The sequence below is a fragment of the Trachypithecus francoisi genome, unplaced genomic scaffold, assembly GCF_009764315.1.
Source record: "Trachypithecus francoisi isolate TF-2019V2 unplaced genomic scaffold, Tfra_2.0 Lachesis_group5, whole genome shotgun sequence".
Taxonomy (NCBI): Eukaryota; Metazoa; Chordata; class Mammalia; order Primates; family Cercopithecidae; genus Trachypithecus; species Trachypithecus francoisi.
In genome coordinates, this window is record NW_022681470.1 from 15,903,715 (window position 1) to 15,927,593 (window position 23,879).

A 23,879-nucleotide genomic window follows, 5' to 3' on the forward strand; every position below is an offset into this window, starting at 1 on the left:
ACTATCTATCTAGAAATAGCATCAGGTCACACAGGTTGGGGCCTCAGTTCCAAAACTTCCCCACTCTTCAGCCATTAGTTGCAAGTCCAGGCCTCCAGAACTTCCGACCAACTGACTTCGAGCTGGCGTGCCCAAGTCCCCCTCTTTGGGTTTGATTGATTTGCTGGAGCAGCTCGCAGAACTCAGGGAAACATTTACATTTTCCAGCTTATTATAAAGGATATAACAGAGGATACAGATGAAGAGATGCATAGGGAAAGGCATATGGGAAGGAGTATGGAGCTTCCATGCCCTCCCTGGGTGTCCTGGCCTCCAGGTTATCTCCATATGTTCAGCTCTCTGGAAGCTCCCAAACCCTGTCCTCATGGGCCTTTGGTGTGGACTTCATTGGCTAGGCATTCATTGGATTGACAACCATGGAGACATGTGATTGGACAAAAAGGGTATGAGTAAAACTCAGCGAGGCCTGTCTGTTCAGATTCTTCTTGGCCTCTCTGCAGCATTCCTTTCTACAGGGTATGGGGTAGGACCACCTCTGGAATGAGGGTCTTAAGAACCACAGTCAGATTAGAGTCCTTCCTTGGGCAAGCAAAAGGAGGGCTGGAGAAGTTCAAAAAGAGATTCTGTGGATTGTAACAAGGGCGATGGGAGTTATGCATCAGGAACTGTGGACAAAAACCTGTATATGTAAATAAACATACATATATATAAAATAATATCACAGGTAGACATAGACTTTTTTTTTTTCCTTTTAGGCAGGCTTCACTCACGGAATATAGGGAGTGACTGTCAATGGAAGGTATGGTAATAAATGGTCGGGCTCCATAGTTAGGGCACTTGATGGATTACTGGGGCTGTTGGATGTTGTAGGTGTCACTCTGCTCCTGTGGAATGCAGGCTACAGAGCTGGTCCTTGATGGGTAATTACTAGGCAATGAGAAACAGTCTTGAACAGCACAGGGACATAAAAAATCTTGTCTGAGACACCGTCGCTTCGTGGTTTATTTCACATCACTTGTCTTTTGGGAGGAAACAATCATACTCTATTATTGATGACTTGTACTGTTGCATGGAGAAAAGGTGTGGATAATGAATATAATAGGTGACCCTAAAGCAATTGCTTTTTGTTATTAGAACGTTGTTGAAGACAGAGACCGCTTTATCATAATTACTTGCCCACATATCCCCTTCAACACTCACTCTTCACACCCTTCTTCTCTAATTTCCTCTGGGAACGAGGTGGGTAGATAATGAAGAGAATAGATGTAAAGGCGAAACAAGTATGTTTACATAGCAGGATTATCAAGAAATTGGGGTTCTGGCCCTGTGTCCTTGAAAGACAGAAAGCCCATTTGCATTTTCCAAGTTTTATACCCTCAGAGGGGTAAAAACTGATGAGTAATGCCTCCCTCCCTCTGTGCTGTACTCTCAGAATAATACCACGTGCTTATGCCATTCCTCAAAGCTCCTTGAACAGTGGCCAAGGTGCTCAGACAGACTTATCTCCATCACTTATCAAATGTGGTTAGAGAGACAAGACATAGATTGTACCTATCACAGTAATAACAAAGCATTTGAGATTGCATCTGTAAAGCCCAGTGACACGCACAGTCTATTTGTATGCCAACAGAGATTCCTTAGACTGGCCTCAGGTACAGAAGGGGCCACGTTCAGGGTAATTCCTTGTTTTTCTCTGGCTCTTGCCCCATCTGCTAATACAGAAAACCAATTCTCTACAAAATCATTACCTCTCCAACACATGTCTGGGCGTCTTCAGGGGATGAGTCTCTGCATAGGATTGAATCTACTGGTATCTCTGCAGCTTCAACCAGGGACACTGCAGCTGGTGCTGGGGCTGCAGCTTCTTGCTTGTCTGGATAAAGCCACACCTGCCAAATACCATGACCCCCATCTCTGTGAACCTCAGGCATCCTCTCCCTCACTGCCTTCGTCTCCTGATGGGCCCTGCTGCTGCTTCTGCCACCTCGTGCAGGACGTTGCTACAGATGTGCCAGTGCTGCTTGGAGGTCTGTGCTGAATCTGGGTGCAGTCTTTCTCTCTGTTAGGTAACATTATAATAGAAAAAAGAACACAATTGGCTTGTGTCCTAGGACCACACTGAATTTTAATATATAATTTTAGAGTATAGCCCAATTTCTCCCTATAATACTGCTATGGGGACATGGAGATGGGCTCCAGGACAAATCATTATGTGTGATAGGCATCATTTTCAGGACAAAATCATTGTCATTTTTAGGACAAAATAATGCTTATCACTTACATTGATTTATCATGGGGCCCGCCTTCATGTTCCCATAGCTGTATTATCATCCCTCTTCTCTAACTATAAGGTTCTAGAAGTGGCTAAATGTGTCTTTTCCCCTAGGATGAATTGGTTCTCTGATGGGACATTAGTCCCTCAGCAGAGATGAGGGACCTCTGCTGGGCTCATCTCCTCATTCACCAGATGCACCAGCAGAGGCCTGTCTGGAACTCATGTTGGGATCACTGGCAAAGGCTACTGGGAGGCTCGCAAGTAGGTTGGGTTGTGAAGGAATGTTTTATGGAAGAGAAAGTCAAGGCCCCTGCACACTTCCTGCCCTCAGAGTGTACATGCTGGTGGGAAAGAAAGAGGCCACACGTAAGAAAGCATAAGGAGATCTGAGAGGGACAATTCTAAATGCCATAAAAAGCAGAACTGATCAGAATTCCAAAAGGCACCATCCTGGATGCCATAATCCCAAATGCTGAAATCCTAAAAGATCAAAATTCCCAAAATATAATTCTGGAAAAAAATAATAAACTCTTTAAAAGATATTTATTTACACTTTTAAAAGGGGTTTTATTTGAAAAACATATAAACACACAGGACAGGACACCTGAAAGGCCACTTTACACAATAAAATAGGCAGTAACAACATATCTGCTTTTGCAGCATAAATACTCAGGTATATGAATGACAGTCACTTGGGTATAGCAGTTATGAGCAGATAAACCATATTCATAAAGAAATAGGTAAAAAAGAGGTGTATAAATCCATGCCACTGTGGCTGGCAATTGTGTGCCTCCACTTCAGTCAACTGAAATACCGTGAAGAACAACCTTTGTCTTTGGAGAAGATTCATAAAAAACTGATTACCACTGCATGTGCAGTTGCCAAAAGAACTGAGATTTTGAGAAATTTTATCTTTCCTAAAGAAAATGTACAATAACGACTTCTCTTCATTTACTGAGGAAGCTTCAACGTTTTCACATACGTGCACAATGCTTATCCACAAAGTCAAGATTCTGATAGTGCACTCTTGTGGGCTCAAATTTGCAAAAAAAAAAAAAAAAAGAAAGAAAAAAAAATGTGTAAAAGAAATTAGAATTCTCTAGAAGATTTCACGATGTATACCTCCGGTATTGGAAGTGACATAAAGATGAAGTACATAGCATAGTGAATTGTAAAACATAATGCTGACAATTTGGAATAGTCAAAAATGAAGAACAAAAGAAAAAACTAAAAAAAGAAAAGAAAAAAAATACCTAAAAGGAAAATTCAACATACGAAAAGTGTGTTGCAGGGCTAGATTATGGGCAATTGCACAGAGATAGTCCATAAGAGCTGGCCTCACATGATGCAACTATCCTGTGGTTAGGATTTGGGGGATTTTAGACTTTAGAGATTTTGATCTTTCAGCATTTTGACATTCTGGACTACGGTGTTCAGGAATGTGTGTTTTGGGATTATGATCCAAACTTCCACAAGAAGATAGAGGGTTGACCTGGCCTAGTACAGGGATCCAGAAGGATCATCCTGAGGGAGAGCCATTTGAGACCTGAAGGATGAAGAGGGGTTAGCAAGACAGAAGCAGGTAGAGAAGGAAACTCCTGGTACACGGGAAGTCTGTGTGGAGGCTGAGAGGTGAAATCTGCTGAGTGTAGAACTATGGAAAGTGTTTGGTATTGCTGAAGAATAGGGAGCAAGGCAGGCAGCTGGAAAAAGCAGACAGGGACAGGTTAAGGAAGTTTTCTCTTGAGGGCAATGGGAAGCCTCTGAGGTTTTAAAGCAAGGCAGAAAGGTGATCTAATTTGTGTGTATGAAGGGCAGATGAATCAGAGAAGAGGTGGACAGAAGGCAGGAAGAGAGACAGAACATTTAGGAGGCTGTTGCTATTGTCCTGGCAAGACATGATGATGCAGTAAGGATGTTAGGAGAAGTAGATACATGCAAGATATATTGAGGAGGTAGAGATAGAGGCCTGGTCATTGATTGGATTAAGGCATGAGGGAGAAGGAGGGGTTGAGGAGAAGCCCCAGCTTTTGGAAATGACAAATAAATGGGTGGTGATGCTATTACTGAAATGGGGATCACAGGAAATGGAGTCTGGAGAGTTACGTTTTTTGATGTATTGGGTTGAAGTGTATTGAGATTGAGCTACCTTTGAGGCATCCAAGTAGACATGTTGACTGAGAAGTACAGTTTCATAGTAGTCAGAGTTCATTTTTGCCATGTCGATATCTGATATATAATCTATCATAGGAGAGTTCATTTTCACAGTCTTGACCTCTGATAGATATCTATATCTATATCTCTATCTCTATCGATCTATCTGCATACTTAGCTTCCTGGGAGCTGAATATCCATTCCTAGGCTGTCCATTTTGGTTCACGGGTCCCAGCACAAGGCCTGTAATTGTAAACACTGGAAAAGATGAGATTTGCCAGGAAACAGGTGAAGGGTAGGAGAAATCCTGAGGTGCATCAGATGTGAAGGTGGTAGAACAGGAGTTTCAGAGGCAGGGAGGTGTCAGAGAGGAAAGAAGGGTTCCAGGAGAAGGTAGCACAATGGGGCAAAGGAAGGTGAATGTTCCATGAAGGAGAAAGTGTTCTGCAGTGGTCAATACTGCTGAGCGTTCCATCCAGGAAACTAAGGTTGGAGGCAGTCTATGGAAGGTACAAATGTTACGAAGGTGAGGAGAACTTTCATGTTATTCAGTATGCAATGAGAAGCCCAGAAGAATTGGGAACTGGAAATTTATGTGCTTACAGGACTGTGTGTCCGGTGGTTTAGAATGGGGTCCCTGGCCCCCGGTCTGTGGCCTGTTAGGAACCGAGTGGCACGGTAGGAGATGAGTGGCTGGCTGGCTTCATCGGTATTTACAGCTGCTCCCTATCACTGGCATTACTGCCTGAGCTCCGCCTCCTGTCAGATCAGTGGCAGCGTCAGATTCTCATAGGAGCATGAACCTTATTGTAAACTGCGCATGGGAGGGGTCCAGGCTGTGCTTTCCTTATGAGAATCCAACTGATGCCTGATGACCTGAAGTGGAACAGTTTCATCCCTAAACTATTCTCCTCCACCAGTTCCTGGTGCCAAAAAGGTTGGGGACCACTGGTTTAGAAGCCAGGGGGAAGAAAACAAAGAGCTTATTTAAGAGAGTTGTCCATACTCAAGGACAAAAGCACCTAAGGAGGACGGCTGTGCTGGTGTGAGAGATCATTGGAGGAAACCAGAATCATTCTTGTTGGATCATGGAAGTCAGAGAAAGAGAAGAATCCAAGAGAAGACTCTCTTGGGTCCAGTATTTAGCAGAGTGACATCTGTATCACAAATGTCATGGCTAGCAAAGGTTGCCAGCCTTTGGGAAAATCTGATAGATTTGGTTTTAGGTCACTGAGTTGTAGGCAATAGCGTCACATGGTGACGGTCTCTGTTGTTGTTGTGTTTTGTAGGTGGATGAAAATGGTGTCTTCCACAGGCTCTTAGGATGAAAATGGCGTCTGCCACAGGCTCTTTACTTAGTCATTTGCTGCATTTCTGGACATAAAGTAGTACAATTTCATAGTAGTCAGAGTTCATTTTTGCAACGTTGACACCTGATTTTACAATTTCTGGAAACACTGAAATTAGGAGAGCTAAGGTGTTTCAATTTCCTTTTATGGTTCTTTTCTCCTTACTCCTACAATCTTAAAATACAGTATGAGCTTGCTCTTTCCACATCAAAGCAGTTTCAAAGATTTAATTTTCAGATTATGTGGGTAGGATTTACCTTTCTAACCCTTGGCCACTCTTCTCATGTTTCTCTCTGATTGCCTCCTCACACTGCTCCTTTGCTCCCCTTCCTTCCCATCTCTCTCCCTCAATTTCCTTCCCACTTAGGTCTCTCCCCAGGAAATCTCAAGTGCAGTTATTTCTCAGACAACCAGATGTTACAATGAGGAAATGTGGCCTCGCTAATCCACTTGGACCTGGAAAGCAGAAACTACATAGTCTTGATGGAGCATTTCAAATTTATCTCTATTTCTCCCTTATATCTCCTAATTTTTTAAAAACAAAAATCTGTCCCCTTCTAGGATTTAAATATCATACACATTTTCCTCTCAGTGCTCTGACAGTTTTTCTTCATGAGATAGCAAGCACATCCTCCAAAGCATTTAATACTGGGTGCCCAGTCCCTAGTTGTTAAATGAATAAATGAATGAATGAATGATGAAGGCAGGCAGACAGTCTCTCTACTTTTTTTCATTCTCTCCATATTGCTTTCAACTTTTTCTAGATTATTTTTTCCCAGGGGGTGTGTTTTTCCATCAGCACTGCAGAAAGACTTGGAAATAGTCACCAGGTACTGTGAAATGTCTTCCACATTGAGGCTGCTTAGAGTTTAATTAACAACCGAAACTGTTGTTACAGAAGACTGTTATAATTAGGAAAGCAAGTGGTTTGCCAAATTATAGGCAGCCCTAGATACATAGCCAATATTAAAAAGAAATCAAATGTAAAATGTAAATCTATATACATATATGGTATGCTGTATATGCCTTTTCTGTACTGATTTCTTTAGATTTATTACTCGGCAGAGTATGTGTGGTGCTTTTGAGCATTATTATTGATAAACGCCATCTAGTGGTATAGAATAGCAGATGCTCTGTAGATCAGTTCAACTAACATGTCATTATTATTGTTATTTTGTAAAAGTAGAACCAAAAGCACTCATTAAAGGATCCTGTTTGTCCCAAGTAGAAATAAAATTTGGAAGATTAAGATATAAACTTTAAATCTGCTATGGAAGAAAACAGAAAAATCAATACAGTACTTTCTCTCAGTGCAATCCATCCACCCACTCCCTACTCATTCATCAGATATCGAGCAAGACCTTGCCAGGTCCTGTGTGAGTTGCTGGATATAAAGTTCCAGTCTCCTCTTTGAAGGACAGCAGCAAGTGGCAAACACTGATGATCTACTGTGTCTTTAGCTGTTTTCCTTCCTCCCTCTCTTCTTCCCTCCCTCTCTCCTTCTCTCCCTCTCCTTTCCTCCTCTTCTTCTCCTTCCTTTCCTCTCTTTTCTTTTTCCTTCCCTCCCTTCTGCCCTCCCTCCCTTTCTCCCTTGCCCCCCTTTCTGTCTTCCCTCCTTCCCTCCCTCCTTTCTTCCCTCCCTCCCTTCTCTCTCTCTCTCTTTTTCCCTTCCCTTCCCTTCTCTTCTCTTCTTTCTCTTTCCAAAGTGAGGCAAGAGGCAGAAGATACCTCTCATAGTGATAAAGTTGGTACAAGTTGTTAACCTGTGGGTCTGAGAGTAGAGAAAGTGAAACAGATAATAAGGGGTATAAAATGTAAAATAGCTATGGCCAAGAGTTTGAATCAGCAGAAAAGAAACCCACCTGTCTTAGAAGATTCTTGGAGATACATTAGATTGGGTACATTACAGCAAAGACAAACATACAGGATTTTAAATTTCTGAAACATACAATTAAGAACTCAAGAAACTTTTTTCTTCTGAAGGATATTGGTCAGTGATCCTTAACCACGCCATCCACAATTGGCTACTCCAGATCTCCGTGTCACACATCTACACAACATTAAATTCAAATTGGCATTTTAAATGTGTTGTCTTTGCAGTAATCTGAGAATTGCTTCCTGTGTGAAACTCCCAGCTATTGCTTCCTGTGTGAAACTCCCTGCTGCAGTGTGTCAAGAAAACAAAACTTCCGTTTTGCTAAATTCAAAGGTAAACAGCTAGAAGTACCAGGCAAGGTCAGCCAAGAGAAGTTCAAAACCTTGGAAGAGGGTAGACAGTTGGTATGTCTTTGAACTCCAGCTGTCTACACTTAGAGAAAAATAGGTAAGAGTGATGTTGGAATTATTTCACGAGTGGATGTGCTGAATCAAAATTGTAAAAAGAATTAATCCCTTGAGTTTATTTCTTTGGGAACCCCTAGAACACGATGCAATTCACAGAAGAAAGAAGAGTTTTGAGGGATAGAAAGTGAGGCTTGGGCAACAAGGAGAGGGAAAATCTTGGTCTGCGAGAAGGCAAAAATGATAAGTTCACACTAGCCTTTAGGCAAATACAATTTTGTAATTCACTATTGATTTTTTTTAATTTCAGCAAAATGTACAGCTTTAATATAGAATTATTTTCAGTAAGATGTCCTGAGGCCAAAATGATGCACTGATATCTTCACACGTGCTGCAATTCCACCGTCTCTGCGCCAAGTTTCAGGCTGTTTGCCTAAAAAGGCAAGAAACAAGAGGGCTGCTGCTAGGAAGACCAGCAAGGAAGGACACACACATTAAAATCTAATACTATTTCTGGAATATTTTATTTGGTGAAGAAGGTTCAGAATCATTCCTGAGAGGTGTCTCTTGAAGATCTCTCGCAGTTGACTGTGAGGTGGATACCTTGTGGGTTTTGCTGTCGCCTGTATGTATCACCATTGTTCTGCACAGCAAAGGGGCTCACTCAGGACCTGCTGAAGGCAGGACCGTTCCGATGAAGGCCAACCTCATGTGACGTGGAGTTCTGGGAAAGTCAGAAACTCCCACGGACCTTCATAAACGCACACAAACATTTACTCCACACAATCGATTACAGGCATTAAAAAAAAAAATACTGCCAACCTTGGTAGTGGGACTTAGGATATTTCAGTTTTAGTTTGCAAAGCACAAGAAGTGGGATGGGAAGGTGAGAGGGTGAGAATTGTGGCTAACATCGTCATCGAAGAGTGTCTGGTCAGACTTCCATGTATGATCATTATGTATTGGATATTAAGGAGTGGGTTCCTCTTCATTTATTAGACAATGGACATTTGCAGCTGTAGCAGCAAGACCCACCTCAATGACCACTCACAGATCCAGGATCTGCTCTGGGCTGCAGTCGATTTGTGCTTTTGGGATCAAAATGCTGGAGGAGATGTGGTTCTTCTCCTCAAGGCCCTTACAGACAATGAAACATGCAATAAGGTGAAATGTGAGTATTTCCTCCCTAGGCACTCCCAGGAAAAGTTCCTTCACGGGTGCTGCTCCTGTAGGGTTTTGTTGAGTACACAGGAGATAATGCTGGTATCTCTTGTAGAGTATCTACAATGAATGAGGATACACCTGTCAGATGGTGAGCTCTTGAAGAGCCGAGCCTTATGTCCTGTGCATTTTATATTCCCAGCACCTAGCATGGTCTGGAACATCAGAGGATCTCCACAAATGTTTGTTAAATGAATACATGACAACCTTGTAAATGCTGATAATGGGGTGACAGTTGGGAAACTCATCAAAACCTGGAGTGCTCAGGAATTGTATTATGTCACAGGATTGCTTTTTGACCCGTTTAGTGATACCTAATCCCACAGATTATACCTATAATTTAAAGAGATGCAAAAGATTGTATAATGTGTACATGCTTCAGATCACAGAGAAATATAGTGTGGGAGGGACCGCCTGTATTTAACTTTTAACAGGGCTGTGTTCTAGGAAGTGTTTGTGATAGGGAAGTAGAGATAACATTCTCTCTTCAGGAAGAAGTCTGACTGTAGAAGGGGAGGAACTGAAAGCCCCAATCCAGTCTCAGGGAACCCAGCTCAAAACTCTGACAAAAAAGCCTGCTCAGGAAATCCTATGGTGTCGCTGGAAGGTAAGTTAGAGGCTCCCTCCACCTGCTTTATTATTTCTGCGTATAGATGACTGTTGCTGTCCATTTAAGCAGAGTCAATTCCAGTCTAGCTTAAAAGATTCTTCTGAGACCCTTTAATCTTTCTGCATCTAATTCAAATGTCAAGCAATTTACAATAATAGTTTCAAGTAATGCTTCCTCAAAGGTGAGTCAACATTTCTAAGAAAGTAGAAAAGTTGGGTATAAAAAGTTCAATTCTTCCTCGTCGGAAAAACGATCCAAGACATTTCTACCGTGGGCTGAGCGCTGCCTGGAGGGCAGGGAGGAAGGGGTGAGCGGACCGGGCTGGGATGCGGATGCCTGGAACTGCTGGTCTCCCCGTTTTTCCCCTGGCTCCTAAAGGTCTCTTAGCAGCATTTCCTGCACGCTGGCACCCCCTGTCCTCCTAAGATTTTACTGCCTGCGTGTTTCTCTGTGCTTCCCCACCCTCCGACCCACCGGGCCAGGGGCGCCCTCCGGGGGCCGGCACACAGCAGGGTCTCGCTTCCTCGCGCTGTCTTCTTCAGATGGGATCACTTCGAGATGCGGCGGTTTGGGCGTTCGCGGGGCTTCGGCGATTCTGTGGCGTTCTGGGCTGTGTATGTACCCTCAGCGGCCGAGGCTCACGGATCCGAACGCCCGGCCGCCGCGTCTGTCCCAAGTTGGGCGACAGGAGGGCCGGGTGGGGTCGCGCCTGCGCCAGGGGAAGGCTCAAACCAGACTCGGGGTTTTTAACTTATTCCTCAGAGGGACGACAGCGAGTACCGGCGAGGACGGCGACGGCTTTCTAGAAGCCTGGGTCCAGGTAGGCTGCCCGGCCCCGGAGCTCGCCCAGCGCCGCTCACGCTGCGCTTCGCAGCCCCCTCCCCAAGAAGGGCGTTGGGGCCCCTCCCGGACGCGCCGCTCCCGCGCGCCGCGGGGCCTGGGAACAGCGCACCGGCTGAGCCCGGAGCCCGGCGGGCGGTGAGACTGACGGCGCCCGCGCCCAATCGTGGGGCGGGGCCGAGGGGGCCTGCAGGCGACGGCCAATGGGAGCCGCAGAGCGGGCGGGGGGCGGTGCCGCCGGGCGGGCGGGCGGTGGCATCGGGAGCCGGCGCGGCAGACTGGGAGCCCGGGAGGAGCCGGCGGAGCGAGAGGAGGAGGAGGACGCAGGAGGACGGAGGAGGACGGAGGAGGAGCGCCGCGCCCCCGCCGGCCGCCCGAGTGCAGGCCGAGAGTTCCAGCCGCAGCCGGCGGGTCCGGGCCGCCTCCGCCGGAGCCCGGCGCGGGGAGAGTCCGGGCCGATGGGCAGCCGGGGGCAGCGGCGGGCGGCGAGGCGGCAGCCGCGGTACGCGCCGCCCGGCGCGCACAGGCTGTAGCAGGTCCCGGCGGACGGTGTTGCGAAGGTTCGTGTCGGGGAATCCGACGGGCAGCGTGGCGAGGGTAGGTTCGGGATGGCTACGGCCAGGCGGTGACTGTCCCGAAGGGGAAGGGGATGCCCTTCGGGGCGCTTCGGGGGCTGACGGTGGCGAGGGGCGCGGGGGTGCGAGGGGCGCGGGGCAGGGTCCGGCTTGTAGACGCAGATGCGCCCGCGCTCCCGGGCCCAGCCTGGGAGAGGAGCCGCCGCCGCCTGTTCTCTCCAAGTTATCGATCGTCTGAAAGGTTATTCCCGTGTCGGCGACACAGGCACTGAGGAGGACCTCCTCCAGGTGCCCAGAACTCCGCTCTGACTAACGCTCTCTGGAAGGGCTCGGGGTTGCCCGACGCAGCTCCCGCGGCGCGCCTGGCGGGCTGACGCCGAACTTGCTGCGGGGCTAATTCCCCTTCTAGAAGGGGTGCGCCCCGAGCGCGCGCCCTCACCGGGACGGATCCCTCTTTGTAAGACCGTGAGCCGCTGGCGAGCACCCTTCTCACTCAGCGCGACCTTTCTTCCCACTTTGCCAGCTCCTGGGCCTCTCCTGGTCTTACCGTGTCAGTGAGGGTAGCTTGCCCACGTCCTAGGAATATCCCCAGGAAAACCTACAGATTAATTTTCAGCCGTGCCGCAAACCCAAGAATCAATTTCGGCTCATCATCTACAAGAGGGAGCCCAGGCTTCTCGGAAAGAGAGAACAACTTGGCATTACTCCTCTGGGAGATATTTGTCATCATTAACCTGCTTCAATTAAATTAATTCAGCCCAGGATGACTCTGGCCTGAGTATTGGAAAAAATCAAGTGCATTGGTCACGGAATTATGCTCAACAAAACACGATTTTAGTCAAAATAAAATTGTAGACATTTTTGATTTGGTTAGATTGAGACTGGGTTTTGACAAGGATGGCTTTTTTCAAAAAACAAGGAAAAAAACCCTCAAAGAATCTTGGTGGTTCTCATGGCTTTGCTCAGTAAGTTCAAAATAGTCGCACAGATTTTTCTTTTCTTTGGCTCTTTTGTCTGCAGTCTCCATTCTAAACGTTAACACTAGATGGCTTTCTTATGACAGACATTTAGTAAACTGCCCATTTGAGTTGCGTTTGTATGCAGCCTAGGTTGTAATTTTTCTAGTGTCACAATTAGTAATTGAAGAAAAAAGATCTCCCAAACTGTTGCTTTTTATGACTTTCCTAGAAAACCTACACATACCAATATCTTTGCGGATATTGAGAGGTGGCCTATTATTTTTGGCATTGCTAAAGTTGAATTTCAAGAGACAACTTGGTTACTGTATTTAGTTACATCATTTAAGAATGTCTGTTTCGTGTTTGGGCTTATTTAAAGAATTCAGAGTTCTGTTAGTTTTGTCATCCTATTTAGACAATATTTCCACTTAAAAGATGTTTACTGCTTGATTGAATTTCACTGCTTGATTCAGAGTTACAAGAGAGTATTATTCATGAGAAAATGCAATCTTAAGTTTTGGGTATAAATCACATTGATTCCTGCTAAAGGATTCCATTGATGCAGTTTGGGAAGAGATGCAGTTAAAGTATCTACATGATTCATACCAGGGATTGTGTTAGGGACATCTTCTCCCCAGAGGATATTTGATTTTTTCATTTCTAAGCACAAGCCCTTTTATGACAAGCACAATAGCCGGTAGTTTCAGCAGTAACAGCAGCAGCAGGCTCCCAGTTATGTTTTTTAAGCACTTTTATTCTAAAGCAAGATCATGGCAGACTGTCCAAATCTTGCCTAGGTAGGCAAACTTATTTATACGCTGGATAAATATCTTGAAATTATCTTGGTAGCGCTCATTTGTTGTGTGCCTTGCCCAGCTTAAAATAAGACATATTGAATTTGTTCTAAATTAGAGTGTATTCATAAATAGCTGAAGGAAAAAGAAAAAAGAAAAACTACAGAGCAAACATCTGGGAAGTAGGAAATGAAATCAGAAACAGCTTTTATCAGTACCCACATGCTACCTATAGATGGGGTGAAATGAACTTGGATAAGAAGCAGTGTAAGCACTTGGTCCGGAAAATAAAGCAAGAGCTGGATCATAGGTATGGGGGTGGAGCTTCTGGCTTTTAGTATGGGCCACAGATTTTACCCAGTTGCTTTAAGTATATGTTTTTCATTAAATGCTTTTTATGTATTTAAATCATGGATTTTCTCAAAGAACTTTAAATGTATGGAATGTAACTTTTAGTCTAATAGGGGAATTATCAGATCATGATTTGGTTTCTATGATGCTTACTGTAGTTAAAGCTGTGTAATATGGATTTGGAAGGTGTTTTTTTCTTTTTTTTTTCTCCCTCCGTTCCCCAAGACTGGGATGGTGTTTTGAAGGATTCCTTGATACCTGAGCTTAGTAAAACACTTGTCCACCTTGGGGGTCTTTTTACCTGAGGCAAAGGGGAAGTGGATTATTATTTTGAAATTAGCAGTCAATCTATTTCTTAAAGTAAGGAAATACTAGCTACCCTGAAAAACCAGTTGTTTGGTAATTGAAACTGGTTTAAAAGCACTGTGTTTGGGCATTGAAACGAGTTTAAACGGGATTGTGTTTCCTGCATACTTTGCAAAGAACTATGTGTTTATGTGAATACAGCCCCTTGCCCCCAACCATAATTGGTAAATAAGTGCAGGGTTATTTTTTGAGACCGAGGAAGGCATTGAGTTTTTGAACTTCTGATCAATTTATCGTGGTGATTTAGGATTACAAATCCTTTTAAAGACGTACTGAATTTGAAGAAAATTTAGCCTGGGTTATTAATTGAAAAGCTGTTTTTTTTTTTTTTTTTTTTCCTGTATTGAACTTCAACGAAATACAATGTACAGTCCTAGAGAATACTGAACCGTGTTCTAGGTTTTCTGCTTCTGTTAATGTGCCTAATGCACTTGCAGGATGAGAGTAGGAAAAGCTTTAGGCACAGACAGGAACGTTGAGCTTCCTGCCTCTACCACCTGTCACGAATGAATTTGGATGAAAGTATTTTCATGATCCCTTACAGCACCAAAATGTGGAGTTTCTTTAACGTGTAAAACGAATGTATTAGAGTAATGAAAATGCCTGTCTGACTGGGATAGTTTGTAGTTTTCATGATTATGTCATTTCTTTGCCTTGACCTATAGTAAGTTTATATGTGAATGCTTTGCCTGAGGATCATAGCTACTTGGTTTACCTTGAAATCAATGATTCAGAAATTGCTTTTTCTGTTCCAATTGCATTTAGCTGTGACGCCTTTTAAAAGAGTGGTAACAATGTGATAGGAATTTAAAAGCCTCCCAACTTTAGACGTAGATTATTTTGATCCTTTCTGAACTTGATTCATAAACTTTGCTTCCAAAGAATAGCAGTTGTAGAAGGGAGCCAGATCTTGACTCACTGTTGAGGTTCTGCTTCTTGAGAGATTTCATATTTAGTGAAACCCGATTCCTTGGTTCATTTTCCAACCCCAGTACTATATAGCCAAGTTGGGTGGTAGGAAGGGAGAAAATATGCAAGTCGAGTCTAGTTGTCATAACATCTTTGGACCAGAAAGGACCTTAAAAGATTGTCTTGTCATGTTGTTCCTATATCTTTTGTTTTCATCTACCTGTAAAATGAAAACAAACAAACAAAATGTTAGGGATTGTCAGATATGTCAGCATTTAATGTTGCTGCATAAGTGTGTTGAAAATTGACAACAGCAGTTACTACTTACTGTCAATGCATTTCGTCAAAATACGTTTGATGTACCAAAAAAAAAGAAAAGGTGGGGAAACGGGGAAGAATATGTATGCTGTCAGGCTTAAAGGAGAGTTCTTCCTATCCAGAGAGGAGCTGTGTTAAAACTACCTCGCTCGTGGATTTATAGCTATCCCCACACGGACACTTTTGTTTTGCATGGGTCAATGAAAACTTCACTAAGGACCAGGGTTTGGAAATCACTGAGTAGCTCAACTAACCCTTCGTTGATATTTGGATCCTTTTATATAATCTCTATATAAGTGGTCTTCCGGTAATACTTGAACATTGCAAGTAACGGGTGGGGGTCTCCACCTTTTAATGGTTTTGAGTACTAGAAAGTTTTTTTGGCCTATAGACTTGAAACCTAATTCTGCTTGTTTATTCAAATTCTACTGCGTTGGTGGCCTACAGAACAAATCCTTCAGTCTCTGTCAGAGTTGGGCTTCTGGTGTAACGTGACCCGTGAACGTGACCTGTGTAGAGTAAAGCAGGAGTGTCTGTCGTAGGTTGCATGTTGCTTGCACTGATGTAGTCCAAGTTTGCATTCACTTTTCCAATAGTCAGACTCAATGAGTTTCCTGTTCGCTAAACACCCACGAGCCGTTAATCACATGCTGCCATTGAACCTCGTCTTCCCATCTTGCGCTGATGTCACTGCAAAGTCTAACATTTATTGCGCTGTGGTTTTGCTTTATTTTAGCTGATTCTTTCCATCATGCTTTTTGGAATTTGATCATACTATTTGGCACCTTTACCTGTGCTCCCAAAGAAATGCTGTCTGTACATTATATCAGACTCTTTTATATCTTTACTTAAGCTGGTGATGAAATTGTTAAACTGGCTGAATAACACGAAGTATGTCTCTGGAAGCTTCCCTCGAGGCTTATAAGGAGTCACACTCTTGGTTACAATTAACTACTAATGCTCTTAATATCTTATAACTAGCCCATATATCTCCACCTTTTCACATGGACATCCTGAAAGACTGTGTCAGACCTCCTTTGCTGGTTCTACTGACCGAGTTTTGCTGAGTAATAATGAGTTCACTTTCAGTGTGTCCCTAGTAATGAGGACTCTGTTCTGCATATGATTATGAAAATTTGTTGAATGACTGACTGGATTGAGAAACTAGGATCACACTGTGACCTGTGACCTCTGGAGGCCTTAGGAACTGCAATGCTCGTAGGAAAGATCAGAATCTTGTTGGACTTTCTTCAGCTTATTTTTTGGTTTGGTATTCTCTTGTGTTGAATTGCTTTCAGATAGTAGGGAAGAACACCACAATCTCTTCTGGTTCTGTTTTAATTGGTTGATACACTTCTCTTCCTATTTTGCTAACAAATATTTAGCCAGAAGGGGTGTCTTTAACTCTGCCCATTAGAATACTCGTATTTTTCACTTCTGCATATTTGCTTAATCTGCTGAGAGATATCCTCATTTGGTTGAGTTGCTCAAGAATCAGAACAGTCCAAAGTAGGTTATTTAGTAGTATATTCAATTACTCTTAAGTGGAAATATCTAGGTAAAGAGTCAGTGTTAAAATTTGTTACTGTGGAAAGGGAGAACTCTTGGGTGAATAAAAAATTATGTATGCTGGCTGGGCGTGGTGGCTCACGCCTGTAATACCAGCACTTTGGGAGGCCGAGGTGGGAAGATCACGAGGTCAGGAGATCGAGACCATCCTGGCTAAAACGGTGAAACCCAGTCTCTACTAAAAATACAAAAAATTAGCCGGGTGCGGTGGCGGATGCCTGTGGTACCAGCTACTAGGGAGGCTGAGGCAGGAGAATGGCGTGAACCCAGGAGGCAGAGTTTGCGGTGAGCTGAGATCACGCCACTGCACTCCAGCCTGGGCGATAGAGCGAGACTCCGTCTCAAAAAAATAAATAAATAAATAAATAAAATTATGTATGCTGAGATGAACTATTGTGTGGAGTTTTTAAAAAAGTTCTGATTAATGCTTAAGGCATAATATCCTGTGAAGTCAACCTAACGATTGCTTTCACTGTCTTCTGGAGGTGTTTTTGATAACACATGTGGTTCCTTGTTGAACAGTGGGTATTCACATTGTTCAGCAATAGCTTTGGGATACTGTCCTCTATGTACTGAAGTTTCTAATAAGTAATTTTAGAAATTACAGTTTTGATTCTTTTTGCAGGGCAAATGCTACCTGTTTCAGGTGTTTAAATGATCTACCTGTTTCAGGTGCAAAAAACAGTGGTTTCTTTTGGTAGGTTCTCAAGGTTCTCAAACTTTTTTCAACATGCATCCCATCTATACACAATAGTCTAAGTGTTCATGTATGTATGCATATACTTATATACATATCTGTATGCACATTTGTGCGTGTGTATATATATAATATATCTATGTGTAAACATACTTTACTGTGCTAAGATATTATGGACGTTATAAAACAAATGTAAATTTTAAGAAGATTAATATTGAAAATAAATAGATGTAGAAGTATTTTCTCTGCACCTCAAGGGCATTTGTATCTTTGAAATGTGTGGCCCTGTTTGGAGACCACTGTTCTACTATCACCGGTTAGAGTTTATAACTGTTGAGAAATGGAATTTCTAGGGAGCCTGTAGGATCTTGTGAGGCAAGCTGAAGACAAACTCCACTCTTAATAGGCCTTCTATTTACTGTGTATTTGTTCTTTTTCCTGAAGACATTTCTGACTTTGGCTTGTTTTCTTTCAGAATTGCTTGTGGGTCTTGGTTTGAGGTTTCATTTGTTGAGGGGTAGGAGGTTAATGTAATGGTGATGCTATTCTGCTTAGAAGATTTCTAGCTGAGGCCGGGCGCGGTGGCTCAAGCCTGTAATCCCAGCACTTTGGGAGTCCGAGATGGGCGGATCACGAGGTCAGGAGATCGAGACCATCCTGGCTAACACGGTGAAACCCTGTCTCTACTAAAAATACAAAAAACTAGCCGGGCGAGGTGGCGGGCGCTTGTAGTCCCAGCTACTCGGGAGGCTGAGGCAGGAGAATGGCATAAACCCGGGAGGCGGAGCTTGCAGTGAGCTGAGATCCGGCCACTGCACTCCAGCCCGGGAGACAGAGCGAGACTCCGTCTCAAAAAAAAAAAAAAAAAAGAAGATTTCTAGTTGAACTCAGCTGTTTTTGTTGTTGTTGTTGTTGTTTGTTTGTTTTTTGAGACGGCATCTCGCTCCGCATCTCGCTCTGTCGCCAAGGCTGGAGTGCAGTGGCACGATCTCAGCTCACTGCAAGCTCCCCCCCTAGGTTCATACCATTCTCCTGCCTCAGCCTCCCAAGTAGCTGGGACTACAGGCGCCTGCCACCATGCCTGGCTAATTTTTTTTTTTGTATTTTTAGTAGAGACAGGGTTTCACCATGTTAGCCAGGATGGTCTCGATCTCCTGACCTTGGTATCCGCCCACCTTGGCCTCCCAAAGTACTGGGATTACAAGCGTGAGCCACTGTGCCCGGCCTGAACTCAGCTGTTTAAGAAGCATCATACTATCACACTCAGACAAAAACCAGTCGCAGGATCAGGGTATGTTAAAAGTGCAGATTAATAGCGCAGCTCTGTCTGTATGTGATTGGCCAGAACTGTAGCACACAGCCACCCCGAGTGCAAGGACTGCCTAGCTTCCCAGCCATTAGTGGGTTGGGAATGAATGAGGAGAGACAGCAGGGAGCCCTGCTCTGGTATCTCCAGTAGCTTCCAGCTAAATGAGCACCACCCACCCCCACCCATCCTCCTGTGCACTTTTAGTAATGGAACATAAGCAGCAGACAGGCAGGGACATTTCTGGTTTACTGCTGTATTCCTTGTGCTTAGGTGGTTTTTGCCACATAATAGGCTCACAGTGAACTAATATTTGTTAAAGAAATGATTGGGAGTTGTGGGTTGAACATAAAAGAACTTCCTTTATCTTGGCTTTTGTTGAACTAAGTACTGTTGAGTTAAAGTTCTAATCATTATTTCTATTGTACATGATCTATCTTGAACAACAGTTTATAACTAATTTATGTCTTTCCTAGGTTGTTTGAAATGACCTGTGATTGAACTCTTAATATGGAACTGGTAAAAATGTGGAAGTTTCTGCAGAGGGTTTTGACTGTGTTCCATCTGTTCCATCAAGAACTTTACAGCCCCATTCAGAGGGGTGTGGTTCCTGGGAGCCTGGGCACCCTTAGGTGGCCTCCTTTCATGAGAGAATATGATTTACACCTTTCCCAGGTTTCAAAGTCTGGTCTGTGCTGATGACTGCACAGCCCTATTTGAATCCCATGAGGCTGCAGTTGACTTAAAAGCCCTGGCTGGGACTTAATCAAGCTTACTGAAAAGAAAGGATTTCTGAATTGTGTAGTACTGTCTGTAGTCCTTTAGTTCTCAGTCCATTGGCAGTGTTAATTTCTACAGGAAATCATGTTGTTTAAAAATGCAATCAGTAGTGTATAGTGTGCATCTTTTGTTGATTCAGTACTTTTAGTTTGAGGGTTGCAAAGTACATGAGGACATTGTTTATACCTTAAATATAGATGGTAGGTGTTCAGTATCCATAGTCTTAATTTTACATGGTAAAAATATTTTATCTTTAATATCTTAACATACTGCTAGTTCTTATAATATGAAATTAGAGGGATATCATTCTAACTCCTGTTTGTTTACATTTGTGTATAAGGTATGCTATGGTAAATGCTGTAAGCAGGGCGTACATGATAGTAGAAGCATCCAATTTATCAACCAATTTTATTTGAGGGTCATTGTAACTCATTTGTTTGGAATAGTAGGTCAGTTTTCCCATTATAATGTTCTAAGTTGGGCACAGTGGCTCATGCCTGTAATCCCAGCACTTTGGGAGGCTGAGGCAAGGATTGCTTGAGCCCAGGAGTTTGAGACCAGCCTAGACAATAAAGCAGGACCTCATCTCTACAAAAATTTAAAAATGAGCTGAGTGTGGTGGTGCACAGCTGTAGACCTAGCCACTGGGGAAGCCGAGGAGGGACACTCCCTTGAGCCCAGGCGTTCGAGGTTACAATGGGCAGATCCTACTAGGGGACTCCAATCTGTTTGACAGGATGAGACCCTGTCACAAAAAAATAAATAAAATGTTTTAAATGACAAGAATAAGTGAAGGAGACTAATGTTGATTTATGAAGAGAATAAAGAATTAGGGAGAGATATTCTTAAAGGCAGATGTAAAATGTTATTGTGCTTGAACTTTCATTGTGTTCTCTCACGTATACTTAACGAGAACCTTATAGGGCTGGTGGGATTTTTTTCCCTTTACAGATACAAAAACTAAGGTTTAATGAGAGTGTGGTTTTCTGAATCTGAGTCCTTATATTTTAAACCCATGTCTCGTGCTTCCAGCTATAGTGTTTATTCTACAGCTCACCTGTAAGGTATGGTAGGTTTCAATAAATCATGATAAAAGGAAAGAATGGAACGAGAGAAAGGAAGAAGGGAGAGAGGGAGGGACTAAAGAAGGTGTGTGCATATGAGAATGGCGGAATTATCCCACTCACTATCACTGAAAGGGGGAAGTGAAGGCTGAGGGTTGGGCTAATGAGCTCATTGTTCTGGTCTAAAAACTGCCCTGTTCTATCAGCCAGTGAATTGTCTGTTATTAACTAGAAATTTCATAATATGTAGTGAGGTAGCAGTTTTGCCAATTGAATCAGGTTATATATTCTTTGTTGGGAAGCGAGTGGGTCCTTCTGTGATCATGCAGAGAACATTTTTTTTAGCCTCTGAGTCTTTGCAAAGATTAAAAGAAATATAAGAGGAAAACAATTTTTGTTTTGCATTTATACTTTGCTAGATTTGCATAATCTTTGTTTAAGCCAGTTGAATGTGAATCCCTAAATAAATTTCAGGCATTTAAATATTTAAAAGGATTCATCCACAGTACTTTACTCACCCGAAGAATAAGTGCTTACAACAAAGAAAATAACACCCTTGCAGATGTAGCCTATATAGACTTTGTTCACCTTGTCATTGAATTATACAACATTAATAGCGAAGCTAGAATTTGAACATTCACTGAAATGCTTAGCTGGCTCTGTTCCAAAATATTGTTTCTCTGGTAGAGAAAGCAGGACAATTTGTTTAAAACTGGCAGTTCGCCAGTCAGAATAGCTCTGACGCAATCATTGCAGTAACTACTTTGCTCTGACTGCTAATTTTAGGGCAGTTAAATCTGGTTGATGTCTGATGGCTGCTGTCGCTGTGCGTCTGGTTATGTGGAGCTTTCTAAATTCATCCTCTTAGCTTGGCACGGTAACTTAGTTCTTTCTGAGATAAGCTGTGGAGCAGAGGGGATGTTGAGTCGGCACAGGATATGTGCATGGAATGAGGAACAAGGCCCTAGGAGAGTTTCAAGAGACACTGCTTTAGTCTTACTATGCTCTTCGTTATTCCAATAGCAAAGAGCACATCTGTACTTCCCTTGCTATAGCACACTGGGGGGTGTTGAGGAAGGTGGAGAGAAGTGTACATCGAGACACCTGCCTTCATGGAGCAGGGTTTTGGCAATATGCCCTTGCTTTCCTTGTCATCCCTGCAAGCATTAGTGTGCTTAAAAGGGAACTTTTACCTTCTTCTGTTTTGGAACAGGTAAAACTAAGGAGAAAAATGATAATTTAAAAAAATCTGGCCGGGCGTGGGAGGCTCACACCTATAATCCCAGCACTTTGGGAGGCTGAGGCGGGCAGATCATGAGGTCAGGAGTTTGAGAACAGCCTGACCAACATGGTGAAACCCCGTCTCAACTTAAAATATAAGAATTAGCCAGGCGTGGCAGTGCATGCCTGTTATCCCAGCTACTCAGGAGGCTGAGGCAGGAGAATCGCTTGAACCCAGGAGGTGGAGGTTGCAGTGAGCTGAGATCGTGCCACTGCACTCCAGCCTGGGCAACAGAGCAAGACTCCATCTCAAAAAAAAAAAAAAAAAAAAAATCTACCTGGAGTATTATATAAAAGAGCAAAGTAGAATATCCTGCTATTGCAGATGATACAAGTGGGGTAAGCGGTTCTTCAGTGGCCTTGTCTAACTCCCTCATCTTTCTGGGGCAGTGACCTGTAATCCAATTTTAAAATAAGGATGTGAGGCCAGGCCATCGTGAAGTCTGTTTAAATGCTGGCATTCTAAGATTTCTGAGTTAACAGGGTGCACCCTGGGGTGTGAAAGCCCTGAGGACAGGGATCTTGCCCTTCCATCCCTATCCTTCAGTCCTGGGTAGCTGTCAGGCACAGTTAGCAAATTAACTGACTCTTAGAATTTAGTCCTCTCGGCGAAACCCCGTCTCTACTAAAAAAATAGAAAAAACTAGCCGGGCGAGGTGGCGGCGCCTGTAGTCCCAGCTACTCGGGAGGCTGAGGCAGGAGAATGGCGTAAACCGGGAGGCGGAGCTTGCAGTGAGCTGAGATCCGGCCACTGCACTCCAGCCTGGGCGACTGCGAGACTCCGTCTCAAAAAAAAAAAAAAAAAAAAAAAAAAAAGAATTTAGTCCTCAGAGGGACTTTGAGCGTTCTTTTAGTTCAACTTCCTTATGTTTCTGATTCAGAACTATCAGAGGGAATGATTTAACCACTAGACCTATTGTGTAGTAGCATGGGCTACCTTAATAGGTGATGAATGAACTGCCTTCTTAGGTGATGAACTGACTAACTTGGGCAGAGTTGATGGCTATGCGTCAGGTGTATTAGAAAAAGATTCCTGTGTAAATGAGACCATATGATTGATGGGCAGTGCAGCTTCTTTCAGATGAAAGACTGTGTGGTTAGCTGAGAATAAGGTGGGTTTGCATAATTAGGAAAATATTCAAGGAAGATAGAACTTGAGTTAAGCTTTGGAAAATGGTTAGGATTTGAATTTTTGTTGAGGGCCTCTTGTGTGCAGGGAAACTGTAGGGCGTCTCCAAGACCAGAAGATACACACAAAACACTCTCAGTTGTTCCTTTGATCACAGTACTATCTCTGTTAACATGATCTGCTTAAATCCAAACTCATCTTTTTGCCTGGTTTAGGTTTTGCAACTCCAGAAATGGATTTTATTAACAAAAGCAACATTAAGGAGAAGTGATGGACAGCATTTTCAAAGTGGTGATAATTACTTTGTCTATCATGTAAGATGGTCATTATGTTTTTTTTCTCATTGTAATTTACTAAAGGTTATAGACTGTGTCATAAACCTAAAAGAAAATTATTTTGGATATATCAGATATAAATGATGTTTTGGTATAAAATTACTGAATTCGTTTCAGTTAGTCGTCAGAATATTCACATAGTATTATATTTGCTACTCAAGGTCATGTGTTTTGTTTTGAGACTTTATACTTAGGAATATATAACTTGATAATTGATACACTGAAGTGATTTGTTTTAAAATTATGCTGAGTAACAAGAGTTATTTATTTATTTATTTATTTATTTAAGACGGAGTCTCGCTCTGTCACTCAGGCTGGAGTGCAGTGGTGCAATCTCAGCACGCTGCAGCCTCCGACTCCTGGGTTCAAGCGATTCTCCTGCCTCAGCCTCCTGAGTAGCTGGGATTACAGGTGTGGCCACCACACCCAGCTAATTTTTGTATTTTTAGTAGAGATGGGGTTTCACCATGTTGGTCAGGCTGGTCTCAAACTCCTGACTTTGTGATCTGCCCACCTTGGCCTCCTAAAGTGCTGGGATTACAGGTGTGAGCCACTGCGCCCAGCCACAAGAGTTTTAAACTGAGGCAACATTAGGAAGGATGTCTGTGAACAAAAAGAGCTCGCCTCGCCTCAGCATCCCATCCATCCCCAGGTCTCTTGGGTGTTGTTCATTTGCTGCCAGTGCTACCTTCCTTCAGTCCACTTCCTATCTCATGT

General features: G+C 43.3%; 1 protein-coding gene across 8 annotated transcripts in view; it reads left to right on the forward strand.

The window, feature by feature from the left end:
• Positions 1-10,976: 10,976 nt before the first annotated feature.
• SIPA1L2 (signal induced proliferation associated 1 like 2) overlaps positions 10,977-23,879 on the forward strand; it is a 240,150-nt gene continuing 227,247 nt past the window's right edge. For 3 of the 8 annotated variants that reach the window (XM_033200406.1, XM_033200412.1, XM_033200410.1), the window contains exon 1: positions 11,158-11,289. The gene's annotated coding sequence lies outside the window, so the exon portion shown is untranslated. Of the gene's footprint in view, positions 11,327-23,879 lie in introns of all 8 variants that reach the window. The other 5 variants (XM_033200404.1, XM_033200408.1, XM_033200407.1 and 2 more) reach the window with 5 other exon arrangements.